Source organism: Sus scrofa, chromosome 15, assembly GCF_054392235.1.
Source record: "Sus scrofa isolate SSC_HxYL_T2T_F1_AM1 chromosome 15, Sscrofa_HxYL_maternal_Yorkshire_Landrace_v2.0, whole genome shotgun sequence".
Lineage (NCBI taxonomy): Eukaryota > Metazoa > Chordata > Mammalia > Artiodactyla > Suidae > Sus > Sus scrofa.
In genome coordinates this window covers 66,684,909-66,697,992 of record NC_139397.1, presented here as the reverse complement: position 1 = coordinate 66,697,992, position 13,084 = coordinate 66,684,909, and the positions used below count along the sequence as shown (strand labels likewise).

General features: G+C 38.5%; 1 protein-coding gene across 42 annotated transcripts in view; it reads right to left on the bottom strand.

Moving 5' to 3' along the window:
* Nucleotides 1-13,084, bottom strand: part of FUT10 (fucosyltransferase 10) — a 429,533-nt gene that overhangs the window by 97,802 nt on the left and 318,647 nt on the right. For all 42 annotated transcript variants that reach the window (XM_085000164.1, XM_085000131.1, XM_085000142.1 and 39 more), the window contains one exon: nt 2,128-2,227. The gene's annotated coding sequence lies outside the window, so the exon portion shown is untranslated. The remainder of the gene's footprint in view (nt 1-2,127; nt 2,228-13,084) is intronic.

Genomic DNA, 13,084 nt, shown 5'->3' with positions numbered 1-13,084 from the left:
ATTTTCATGAAAACTGTAGAATCATCTTATCAATTTCTAGGGGGAAAAAATTCTGGGCTTTGATCAGTGTCACAATGGAGTTGGGGACACCTGCTATCCTAACAATATTAAGATTTGTGATCCATGATTACCAATAGAGTTCTCTATATATCTGGGTCATTAGTTTTTCTCATCAATGTTTTGTAGCTTTCAGCGTACAGACCTTCTGATATTTTGTTAGACTTATACCTAAGCATTGCTAGTTTTTACTGCTATTAAAAATAGTATAATAGTAGTTTTCTAACAATAGTTTTTCTAATAGTTTTTTTGAATTCCAATTTTTTACTTTGTATACGCCCACTGGATCTTTCAAGTTGCTAGACTCACTGATTAGTCTCCACACCCTTTATGTAGATTCCTTAGGTGTTCTACACAGATGCTCCTGTAGTCTGCAACTCTAAACAGTTGTAATTTTTCATTTCCAATTAGATTGTCTTTTTTTTATCTTGCCTAATTGCACTGTTTAAAACCTGCAGTTCAATGCTGAGCAGAAGATATAAGAATGAACTTTAATGCCTTGCACCCCATAGTATATATGAGGCTTTCAGTTTTACACCATTATGTATGTTACATGTAAGATTTTTTTGGATGTGCTTATCTGTTTGAAGACAATCTCGTCTACCTTCCTGGCTGAGGATATTTATCAAAACATTGTACTGTAACAAATGCTACACGAAATTCTTCAGGCTTATGAAGAATTATATTAGAAGATTGGACCCATAAAAAGAGTCAACATGTTTAGGAAATATTTGGGTAACTATATAATACATTGCTTTTTTTTTTAACTCTTCCTAAATTGTTTGAAACAAAATTCACATTTAAAGAAAAAAATAATATGTGGTATGTATAAATATGTAGTAGAAAAGTATATGACAATAGGAGCACAAAGAATTGGAAGGACAGACTAGGAAGAACACTATCATACAGTTCCTGTGTTCTAATGAGGTGATACAGTATCAATCTATACAACATCAGTATATGACAAGCTGCAGTAAATTAATAGACTAATACACTCTGCTTAATTAGTATTTACTCCTACACAGCCTTAACTAATAAATAACTTTTTCCTTTCTAATTCATTTCAGTATGCCCTGGACCTACTTTGTTTTGTCTTTCAAACACACAAAGCTGGTTCCTACTCAGGGCCTTAGTACTTTCTGCCTGGAACATCATTCCTTTCAATCCTGGAGTGACTGGCTCTTTCCTGTGATTTATGTCTCAGCTATACGTTACTCCTCAGTGATGACTTTTTTTCACTACTCAAGCTACAAATTTCTATGTGAATGTTATATATAAGATTATTTTATTGTTTTTAATGTTTATTTTCTCCCCAGCACCACATTTGTTGAATACCTCCTTACTACTATTCACTGCTCTTGGCATCTCTCACTCCAAGCAAAATGTGTGTGTACTTGTCTCTGCTTATCCATGGAGCACACATTCCAAAACCCCCAGGGATGCCTGAAACCATCCGTAGTATCATTATGTTTTGCAGATCTTAGCAACCTCAGCAACAATTTTTTTTCCTTCCTTACGAAGTCGGGAACTTCCAATTTTTCACTTAAAAGAAGCACTTTTCAGCTTCTCTTTGGCATATCCGAATTGCCTGCATCACTACTCATGTTCTTAGGGGACATTATTAAGGACAATCGTGAATGCCAGCCCTGTGATACCAGGAGTCCACAATCTGATAACTGGAAAGGCTGAGAGGTTATTGGGTTGGGTGTGCTGGACAAAGGGATGATTCACATCCTGAGGGATGGACTTGGATGTCAGATTTCATCACACTGCTCAGAATGGCATGCAACTGAAAAGTTATGAATTGTTTATTTCTGGAATTTTTCATTTAACATTTTTGGACTGTGACTGACCACAAGTCAGTGGAACTGAGGAGAGGGAAACCATGGATAAGGGGGGGCCTATTGTACTTTACGATACCACTTCATTTCATGAATTAGGGCAGATGCACTTGGGGCAGAACCAAGTGGCAGGCACAGTCTCTAAAGATCAAGGATCACCAGACTCTAGGATCAAACTGATGGGGAAGTTGCTGTGGCTAGTCTCTCCCTTTGTAGCCATTACACTTACTTGGCAAATCCAGAGCAGTTGACTTGTCCAGTAACCTCTTCTCCATGAAGTACTTTCGGTGGAATGATAACGAGTAGTCAAATGATTGAAATTCGTGCATCTAGAAAGAGAAGAAAAAGAGTCAGGTTAATTTGTGAAATTTTAAGCAACTTGGTCGGCTGTAGCTCAAACATATAGCCTACAGAAAGATGGTAACTTTTCATAGCTTTCAGAGGAGAAGTTCCTCCTTGGTGAACATAATCCATGCTTTCATGCAGTGCTGACATCTCCTGGATTTCCTGTGGCAACCCCATAGCAACAATCTCACTCTCATGTGTGCTAGTTTTTTTCACATAATATGACCACCTTACCTACTGGCATTTTCCCATAATATTTCTTATATCTCAATTCCTTCCTGCTACTGTCCACCAAATAAATTGCCCCTTGGAGTTCCCTGGTGGCTCCATGGGTTAAGGATCTAGCGTTGTTACTGCTGTGGCGTTGGTCACTGCTGCAGTGAGGCTTCTATCTCCCTCACTTGGGGAACTTCCATATGACCTGGGCACAGCCAAATAAATAAATAAATTGCCCCCCTTCTTCACTTTCCTTCAGACTCTAATTACTTTATTTCTTTTTTGTCTTTTGACTTTTCAGGGCCTCAGCCACGGCATATGGAAGTTCCCAGGCTAGTGGTCTAATCGGAGCTACAGCTGCCAGCCTATGCCACAGCCACAGCAATGCTAGATCCAAGCCTTGTCTGCAACCTACACCACAGCTCAAGGCAATGCCAGATCCTTAACCCACTGAGTGAGGCCAGGGATGGAACCCAAAACCTCATGCTTCCTAGTTGGATTCGTTTCCACTGCGCCACAATGGGAACTCATAATTAATTAATTTCAAGATAACTGTAACCGACATTTATTGAGTACTTAATCTGTGCCAGGCTTCATATTTAATATGTACATATTTCATGTCACTGAAAAGCCTCATGAACCTCCATGAGATCAGTTCGTTCATCTCTTACTTTAACAAATGAAAAACTTGGGTGAAAAGGTCTTAAGAAACATTCCTAGGGCTACAGGTCTAATGAATGACCAAACTGGGAATCCAAGTCAAGTTGGCCTGACTTTGAAATCTGCAGTTGTAACCATTAAGTGATACTATCTCATTCATCTGTATATATTTGTTTTTAGCCTTACTGACTTCCTGCCCTTTGAACTACAGTCTATGTGTATTTTATTCTAAATAGTTCCACTGCACTGAGATTTCATATTTCATTTTCAAAATCCTTTATAACTTCTTCTCCCTTTTTTACTTCTTATATTACTTACCCTTTGGGGGGAAAAAGCGATTGTCATGCTTTTCTCTTTACCTTGTGCTATTTTATTTTATTTTTATTATTTTTTTCTTTTTAGGGCCACACCTGTGGCATATGGAATTTCCCAGGCTAGGGTTCAAATCAAAGCTGCAGCTGAGGCCTAAGCCACAGCCACAGCAACACCTGATCTGAGCCGCCCTGTGAGCTATGCCCAAGCTTGTGGCAATGCCAGATCCTTAACCCACTGAGCGAAGCCAGGAATTGAACCTGCATCCTCACAGACACTATGTCGGGTTCTTAATCTGCTGAGCCACAGCAGGAACTCCTGCCTTGTGCTATTTTATTTTATTTTTTTATGACTTTTTAAATAGGAAAAATTATTTTTTTTCTTTTTTTTAATATTTTTTTTTATTTTCCCACTGTACAGCAAGGGGGACAGGTTATCCTTACATGTATACATTACAATTACTTTTTTCCCCCCACCCTTTCTTCTGTTGCAACATGAGTATCTAGACAAAGTTCTCAATGCTATTCAGCAGGATCTCCTTGTAAATCTATTCTAAGTTGTGTCTGATAAGCCCAAGCTCCTGATCCCTCCCACTCCCTTCCCCTCCCATCAGGCAGCCACAAGTCTCTTCTCCAACCTTGTGCTATTTTAAAACAAGGCTCACAACTCCAGCAAGTCCTGTGGGATTTCAGCTTGAAATCAGTTTCCACATTGCTGTGGATATACTTTCCAAGCCCCAGAATTCTCCAGAATAGTAGGTTTTCTTAGATGTTCCTCCAGGTAATATATCCAAGCTACTTCAGTAAGTAGTGGAGCCTTCAGACAAGGCTGTTCGGAATGTGGTGGTGTGCTTCAATACTTCCACAGATTTCTCTAGAATCTTGAGGAACTTCACTCCCCTTGAATTCATCTCATACTTGTTAGCAAAAGATGTATGAGGATATAAATGGCCGGGGGACAATCTGTTCAAAACTTTATTGGACTGCATGCCAACTTGTATGCCCTCCAGGGCAACCGCTGTGTCTACCAAAGGTGAATCATTAAGCCTGGACTCGCCAGCAGGAGATCTGAATGCTCGTCTTGGCTACATTTTTAAAAATAGCTAATGACAAAATTCTCTTCAGCAGCCTGAGACTCAGAACCCTATTTTTAAAAAGTAGATAAATGTTGGCAATTAAATGATTTAACATTATAATGCAATCCAAAGTCTAGCAGAGACAAGGATTCTGGTGGGTCAGTGATGGTGACTCTAAACCATGTTATCTTTAAAAAAAAAATCTCCATCTACTTGGCCCAATACTCTGCTAGTTGTGACATTTGCCCATCATGGAGAAGTTGCTCTGTTGGTGGACTTTAACCACCTACTGTTCGAGTCCTGGGGCTTATTTTGTTCTGCTGCAGACAAATTCCTGTAACTGGCTTGGACACTGGCCAAGGAGGCACTGTCTGTGCCTGCTGTACACAAAATTCTTGTCTTTTTGATGCGAAAGGGAGTATTTTTTATCTTGTTCTCTCCATCATAGTACAGACAGCATGAGGGCTGAGCGCTGCAGACTGCTGTCCTCCAGCGTGAGCTCCTTCCTTTCTCGGCCAAGCAGACTTCCACAGGGATGCAGCTAAGCCATCCAAGGTTTAGCCCTACTGACAGGGGACTGGAAACTGGACAAGAAATGGAAATGCACTGTGACTTCCTCTGTCCTCTTCTGCTCTTTGAGCCAAACAGCAACTCAAGTTTTGGTTTCAGGGGATAAAAAATCAGACTGAAGGAAAGAGGAGGTGTTAGGGTTTCTTCACCCAATTTCCCCACCCCTGCTCACTTTCAATCACTACCTGGGTTACATGAAACATCTGTTTCCAGGTAAGCTGATAGATGTGGGGAAGAGCTCCTTGGGAGTCTGTCTCTTTGGGGCCCTTCTGAAATGTTCTCACTGAGTAATGTTGTGTTTTTCTTTTTTTTTTTTTTTCAACAAAATGTTTCTCCTTTCTAATTCAATTCTCTCTTCAGTTTACTATTGGAACCAGGGCAACAATGATTTCTATGGAAATTGAATCAGTTGCGAAGCACTGGGAAGGACTATGGTTTAAAACCTCAGGTTGGGTTTCTTGGAATTCTGAGCCAAGTCCTTTTCCCAACTGCTCACAGGAAGTTTCACTGAAGTCATTGGAAATCATGTGTGTGTGTAATTTAGGTCACACTGGGGCCCTAAGGATCCAGAAAAAACCCTTGTTTCAGACCTAGTGACTACCTCACTCTTCATGCCCAGCGAGTATTTGGATCCACGTGATGCTGATGAACCAGGGAATCTTTCTCAGTTTGAGCTCACCATGAAAAGACTGTCCCCTCTGGGGGCAAATCAAAGAGAATTCTGTTCACTTCAATGTTTTGCGAGTGGAGACCTTTCCAAAATATTCTTTAACACCTTCAGGATGCACAGTTAGATTATCGGTTGATATAACTCAGAAGAAATTATTTATTCATGCCTTATACATTTTTACTTCAAATTTTAAGGGAAAACAATTGGAGTTACCCCCTTCTAAAAAGATTTTTTTAAAAAAACCTTAGCATATAACAAAAGCAGTTATTGATGTGTTAAAATATAAAGAATAGATGGAGGACACCGAGCCTTGTTCAGGGAGTACACAAAATTCTTGTCTTTTTGATGAGACAATTCCATAGATTCTTCCAGTAATTTGGTAAAAGAGCATTACATTGGGAGTTCATGCATGTGGTTTGGCAAAAATACACAGGCAACCTTGCAACCAAATAGTAAACTACACTTTAATTCATTTTCTTCCATTTAACCAATTTCACAATTCAGGTTGCTTCATTCCAACCAAACTCTAGTATTTAATGACGGGAGAATAGACGAAGTTCCATATTTCCTTAACCTCTCCCAAACTCTTTTTTTTTTGTTTGTTTTTTGTTTTTTGTTATTGTTGTTGTGGTCTTTTTGCCTTTTTTCTAGGGCCACACCATGGCATATGGAGGTTCCCAGGCTAGGGGTCTAATCGGAGCTGTAGCCGCAGGCCTACGCCAGAGCCACAGCAACTCTGGATCTGAGCCGCGTCTGCGGCCTACACCATAGCTCACAGCAAGGCCAGGAGTCGAACCTGCAACCTCATGGTTCCTAGTCAGATTCATTAACCACTGAGCCATGACAGGAACTCCCCAAACCCTTTTTTATAACTGGTCCTTTTCTTTATCTTATTTCAACATAACCCTGGGAAATTGTGCAAGTAATATCTTCAAGAATAAGATGAGAGACTAACTTCTCAAGAAGGACAAGTTAATATGTTCTGTCTCTATCGTCTACCCTAGTTCTTTTTTTTTTTTTTTTTTAATTCCTCTTATTTGTCTGTCTTCTTTGGACAGATTCAATCTATTTTCTTTTCTTCTAGGCTCTCCTTTGCATTCCCATACAATGTTTGGCAGACTCCCTAATGGCCTCCCTATTCCTATCCAGACAAGATACGGAATAATTCCAAAGCTGTGGCTCTGGTCTCTTTCTAACCCTTGAACTGCAGTATGAGGCACAGACAACCCAGTAAATTCACTGACTGCTCTTTTTGGATTAAAAGATCCAACTTCATAGTACTGGGTGCTTAGCTTTCCATAAATCTTCCTTACTCCCAGTGACCTTTTTTAAAACTTCTAAAGTATTGGTTACTATTTACACTCATCCACCTTCAAAATAAAAACACAAATCAAAAATCCTGAGCAACTTCATTGTTCTAAGCCAGCCCTAGGACTCAGCATTCTGACTTCTCCTTCTTCTCCGGCATTATTTGGCTCTTGCTCCAATTTAAAACTTTGGTTCAGGGAGTTCCCATCATGGCTTAGCTGTAACAAATCTGACTAGTATCCATGAGGATGCAGGCTTGATCCCTGGCTTTGCTCAGTGGGTTAAGGATCCAGCACTGCCATGATCTGCGGTGTAGGTCGCAGATGAGGCTTAGATCTGGCGTTGCTGTGGCTGTGGTGTAGGCCAGCAACTGCAGCTCCAATTTGACCCCTAGTCTTGGAACTTCCATATGCTGTGGGTATGGCCCTAAAAAGAAAAGAAAAAAATGAAAATAAAATAAAACTCTGGTTTGCATCCAAATTTTAGTGAAAATTAAGCCTTGTTTTTCGCTTTTTTACATGTTGGTGTTTTTTGTAGAGGTATATGCTTGTATAGTATACAATGGTGTTTTTTTGTAGAGTCAAATCTTGCAGGATTTTTTGTTTTGTTTTGTTTTTGAAAAACAATTTCCTTGCTCCCTCTGGCCCACAAGCTCCCTTGCTCCCAACAGAGACAAAATGTAGAATGTGCTCCTGGAACCCTGATTCAGTAGAATCTGTCCCCAGGGTTCCGTCTCTCATTTGAGAAGATCTTGATGCCTCCCCTGTTATATCAGTGACTGTTCACTCTGTGTAAGTGGAGATGAACCTCGAGAGTGAACCCCAATCTAGAATTCTATGCATGAGGAAATGAGCATTCAGTAAAGAAGGTGAAATGACATTCTGGACAAACTAAGACTGAGGGAATAATCACCAGTAGGTCCTCATATTAAAAAACAAATTTGAAGTCTGAGGTCCAGTTTCATAGGCAAGTGTCTTGTGATGCCCAGAAAGCAGTGTGTTTGCTACTTCATTACATAGCTAACCAGATATATGCTTCATCTTTGATATGCTAAATGAATGTGATTCCAAATAAATGTGGTGGTTTAAAAAAACCTTTGTATTTAACTTTCATATTTGGCTGTCTGGAATCTCACTTCTTTCTTGAGTTTCAAATATAAGACTGCTACAGTCACCACATACACAGAGACACAAAAAATTCATGGGTTTGGACTTTTCTTCTAGAAATGGAACATATATGGGTAAATATAATATCACCAGGGAAAACCCCTAAATATCCAATAGGTTAATAAATTAGTAATTCATATGGTAACAACTGATTTAATATTTTACAGTACTCAAAACAGTGATTATTAAACATTTAAATAGCGTGAGAAAATGCTTATGCCAAGCTATTAAGACACAAATTGAATATACACAGAATCACAACTATAGTTCAAAAATAAACAAACCTAATGGGAAATACATTTAAAAAGTTGACATGATGGGATTGTGGTTAGCTTCTTTTCTTCTTTTGCAATATATTTTTAAATTTTGGTAGTAAATGTATGTAATTATAATGAAGGAAAAAACCTTTTATTTCCATTGGCAAAAAATAAATCATTAAGCATGTAAAAATACCTTAGTAATTAAAAAAAGAAACAATGAAAAATAGCACCTCAGCATCAGAACACTGGGAAATATTTGCAAATGTAAAAGGTTGATTATCATTTATGTACATTATCAAAAGCAATGAATAATTAGATGACAAATGCATTGCCTTACAATGATGCTATAGCAAAATGAATTCAAAATATACCTTTTGGTAATCAAATCAGCACAATTGTGAAAAATTGCTCATATTCTCTTTTTATTGGTTTGTTCCCTTCATCTGAGCCAGTTATTTCTGTGCTTTTTGGTCATAGCTGTGTAAACAAATTAACAATTTCAATGGGTCTCTGTACTACTCTAACCATAAAACTCCCCCCAAATAGTTTCCTGGTCTGAATTAAAGCAATTATTCTATTGGAAAAATAGTTCCAATAGCTTGGCTCATCAGCCCTGGCCTGATTATTGTGATTATAAGCTATTAACTGAAGTCGATGCTATTGGCCAAATGCTGGCTTAGTTACACAGTGTCCAAATGTTGTACCTTCTATATGCATCTATTTTTGCAAGGGAAAAGAAAAGAATAAAATGATTCTAGTCTATATTTTTAAACTAAGAAAACATGATTTCCACAAAGTTTCTTTCATTACACAATATTTTAAAAATCTCTGTCATTGTTTGCTGTTACGTATTGTTCTTTCCATTCATTCACTGATCTTGCGGGCATTTTTTTCAGTCAACTTTTTACTTTAGAACAGATAGATTTACAGGAAAAAAAAAAAACTGTGAAGATAGTGCAGGAGTTCCCACTTACAACACAGCCTCTTTACTCTGTTACTAACATTTTTCTTTAGAATCATACATTAGTTACAGTTAAGGGACTAATTCTGACACATTATTAGTAACTATAATCCACACTTTATTCATATTTCCTCAGTTTTCACCTAATGCACTTTTCTGTTCCAGGGTCTCATGCGAGATACTACATTATGTTTAATTATAGTATTTCCAGAGTTCCCGTCGTGGCGCAGTGGTTACCGAATCCGACTAGGAACCATGAGGTTGTGGTTCGATCCCTGGCCTTGCTCAGTGGGTTAAGGATCCGGCGTTGCCATGAGCTGTGGTGTAGGTTGCAGACGCGGCTCAGATCCCTCGTTGCTGTGGCTCTGGTGTAGGCGGCTACACCTCCGATTAGACCCTTAGCCTGGGAACCTCCATATGCCATGGGAAGCAGCCCTAGAAAAGGCAAAAAGACAAAATAATAATAATAATAATAATAGTATCTCCTTAGACCCCTCTTGGCTGTAACAGTTTCTCAAACTTTTCATGCTTTTGATGATCTTCAGAGTTCTGAAGAGGACTCAGTGGGCATTTTATAGAATTTTCCTCTATTGATATTTGTCTGATGTTTTTCTTTTCATCAGACTGGAGTCATGTGTTTGGGGAGGAAGAGCACAAAAGTGAAGGGTTATTCTCATGACATTGTATCAAAGGCACATATTCCCTACATGACTTGTCACTGTGATGGTGACCTTGATCATCTGGCTGAGGCAGCCTTGTCGGGTTCTCCTCTGTAAAGTTACTTCCCCCACCCTCATCCTGTACTGTCCTTTTTGGAAAGAAGCCACTATTCACAGACCACCCTTAAGGCACGGAGAGATATGTTCCACTTACTCAAGGGCACAGCATCTAAATAAATTATTCTGAATTCTTTGGCATTGGAGATTTGTCTAGTTCCCCTATTTATTTATTTAATTATTTAGTTATATCAGTTTGGAGTCTTGGATATTGATTGGTTGACTGACTGATTTTTCTGGCTGCACCCACGTGTTACTAAAGTTCCCAGGCCAGGGACTGAACCCATACCACATAAGTGACCTGAGCTATAGCAGTGACAATGCTGGATCCTCAGAATCTGCTGAGCCACCAGGGAATTCTTCTATTTTATAATTTGAGTTGTAATCTGCTACTTAATTTTGCTGCTGAAACTGTTCTAATTTGGGCCATTGGGAGAGCTCTCCATTGGCTCCGGTGAGTCTTTGATTTACCCTCATGCTGGTAGAGTTTTTGTTCTTATTTTGGAACTTTTTAAATAAAGAAATAAATTATTTATTTATTTATTTATTTTTGCTTTTTTTTTTTTTTTTTAAGGGCCATACCTGAGGCATATGGAGGTTCCCAGGCCAGGGGTCAAATCAGAGCTACAGCTGCTGGCCTACACCACAGCCACAGCAATGAAGGATCCGGGTCACATCTGTGACCTATACCACAGCTCGTGGCAATGGTATCCTTAACCCACTGAGCAAAGCCAGGGATGGAACCCGCAACCTCATGGTTCCTAGTCAGATTCATTTCTGCTGCGTCACGATGGGAACTCCTATTTTTGCACTTCTTTACTTTTTGATCCTAAAAGATGCTCCAGGTTCCTCATCATGCATACTTCCTACCCTAGTCTTAGAATCAGCCATTTTTTAAGGAGCCCTGATTCTGTCTATTGGAGAATAGTATTAAAAACCAATTCTGGGCACTAGGTATGTTCACTGCTCCTAGGGTGCTTAATGAAGCCATGACTAGGCTTCCACTATTTTAAAGATTCACTTACATTCAAGCCCAAATTTCCAGAACACCAATTTATATGGCATATGAAGACAAAGCCCTAGGTAGAATAAAATGTGATTCTATTTGGAATGTTTTTCACACATACATGTGATTCTTGGAACTCACCTTATAGTTTCAGAGAAACTGAGAACTGGTGGAAGGTACAAGTATTCTGGATACCACAGAGACTCAACTTACAAACAGTAACAATAGACATAACTATAAATTTAACAAGAACCATGCAGCACCTATAAAATAAAAATAAAACATCTATAAACCAATCGAAAGAATTAAAAGAAGATTTAAGGATTTCACTTCAAAGAACATGAAGGAGATGTACTTCTACTTGTTCCTCCCTCTAATTATAACTAAAAATCCTAGACATTATGTATAAAGCAAACAGAGGGAGACTCTGAGAAGTAGAACAAAGGCAGACTGGCGAGGGATCTTAGAACCAGAAGAACGATGTAGTGGTGAGTTTCATTAATGGGTTTTTAGTTTGTTTGTTTTTTCTAATATCCCACTATTCAAGCTAATGAGGCCAGCAGGTCTGGGACTGCTATATTACATAGTCCAGAAAAGCAAAAAAACAAAAAACAAACAAAAAATGATCCCCAGCAAAAACCTACTATCCATAGCCAAAGGAGGAAGATGGAGACAGCCTAGAAAGAGAAAATGTTTACATCATCTACCCAAGCCAAACACAAAAACAAAGTGGCCCACCCATGTTATTAAAGACCAAGAGAAAAGTCTAAATTTCTATCCCAAGAGATTGCAACAAAGTTACCCTAACACCCCTGCAGAAGCATATCTAAGAAGGGAACTGTGACTTTCATTTTGCAAAGAGAGGTAAAGGGACCCCTCCAGCAGATTTAAGACAATTATATTATAGGTTAAAGGAGCATGGTAAGTGATAAAATGACACAGCAGTAGACCAAGATAAATTATGTACATATAATATAATAACTAAAGCATCCACTTAAGTGACAAAGATTTGCAGAGTAAATTAAAAAACATGACACACTAGATGCTGTTTACAAGAAACTCACATTAAAGATGATATAGTCAGGCTGAAAATAAAAGGCAGGAAAATCATACATCATGAAGATATTAATCAAAATAAAGCAAGAAAGTCTAAACTAATATTGAAGTAAACTTTAGAACAAGGACAGCTGCCAGAGGCAGAGAGGGACCTTACATAATGACAAAACTGTTAATCCACCCAGAAGACATAGCAATTATAAATGAGAGTGCAGCAAACAAAAGAGGTAGAAAATAGGTGAAGCAGAACATATAGATCTGGAAGGAGACATTGACAAATTCAAAATCCACTCACTCTAAGTGGAGACTTCATCACCCCTTACTCAACAGCTTACAGAACAACCAGACAGAAAAACCAGTAAGGATATAGAAGAACTCAACAACATGAGACAATAGGATCTGACTGATATTGATAGAACATTCCACCCAACAACAGCAGAATACATGTTCTTTTCATGTATGCATAGAATATACACCAAAATATACTCTCAACTATGAAACAAACCTCAATAAATTTAAAAGAGCTGAAATGCTACAGAACGTATTCTCCAACCACTAAAGAATCAAACTAAAAATCAACAACACTAAGAGAAGCATCTACAAACACTTGAAAACTGAACTATAGGTATTTATAAAAAGAAGATCTCTCAAAAGAAATATAAAAAACACAATGAAAGTGAAAATAAAACATATCAAAATTTGACAGAGATGTCTAAAGCAGAACCAACAGGGAAACTTAGAGCACTAAGTGCATACACCAGAAAAGAGGGAGGTCTCATCAATAATGTAAACTCCAGAGTTCCTG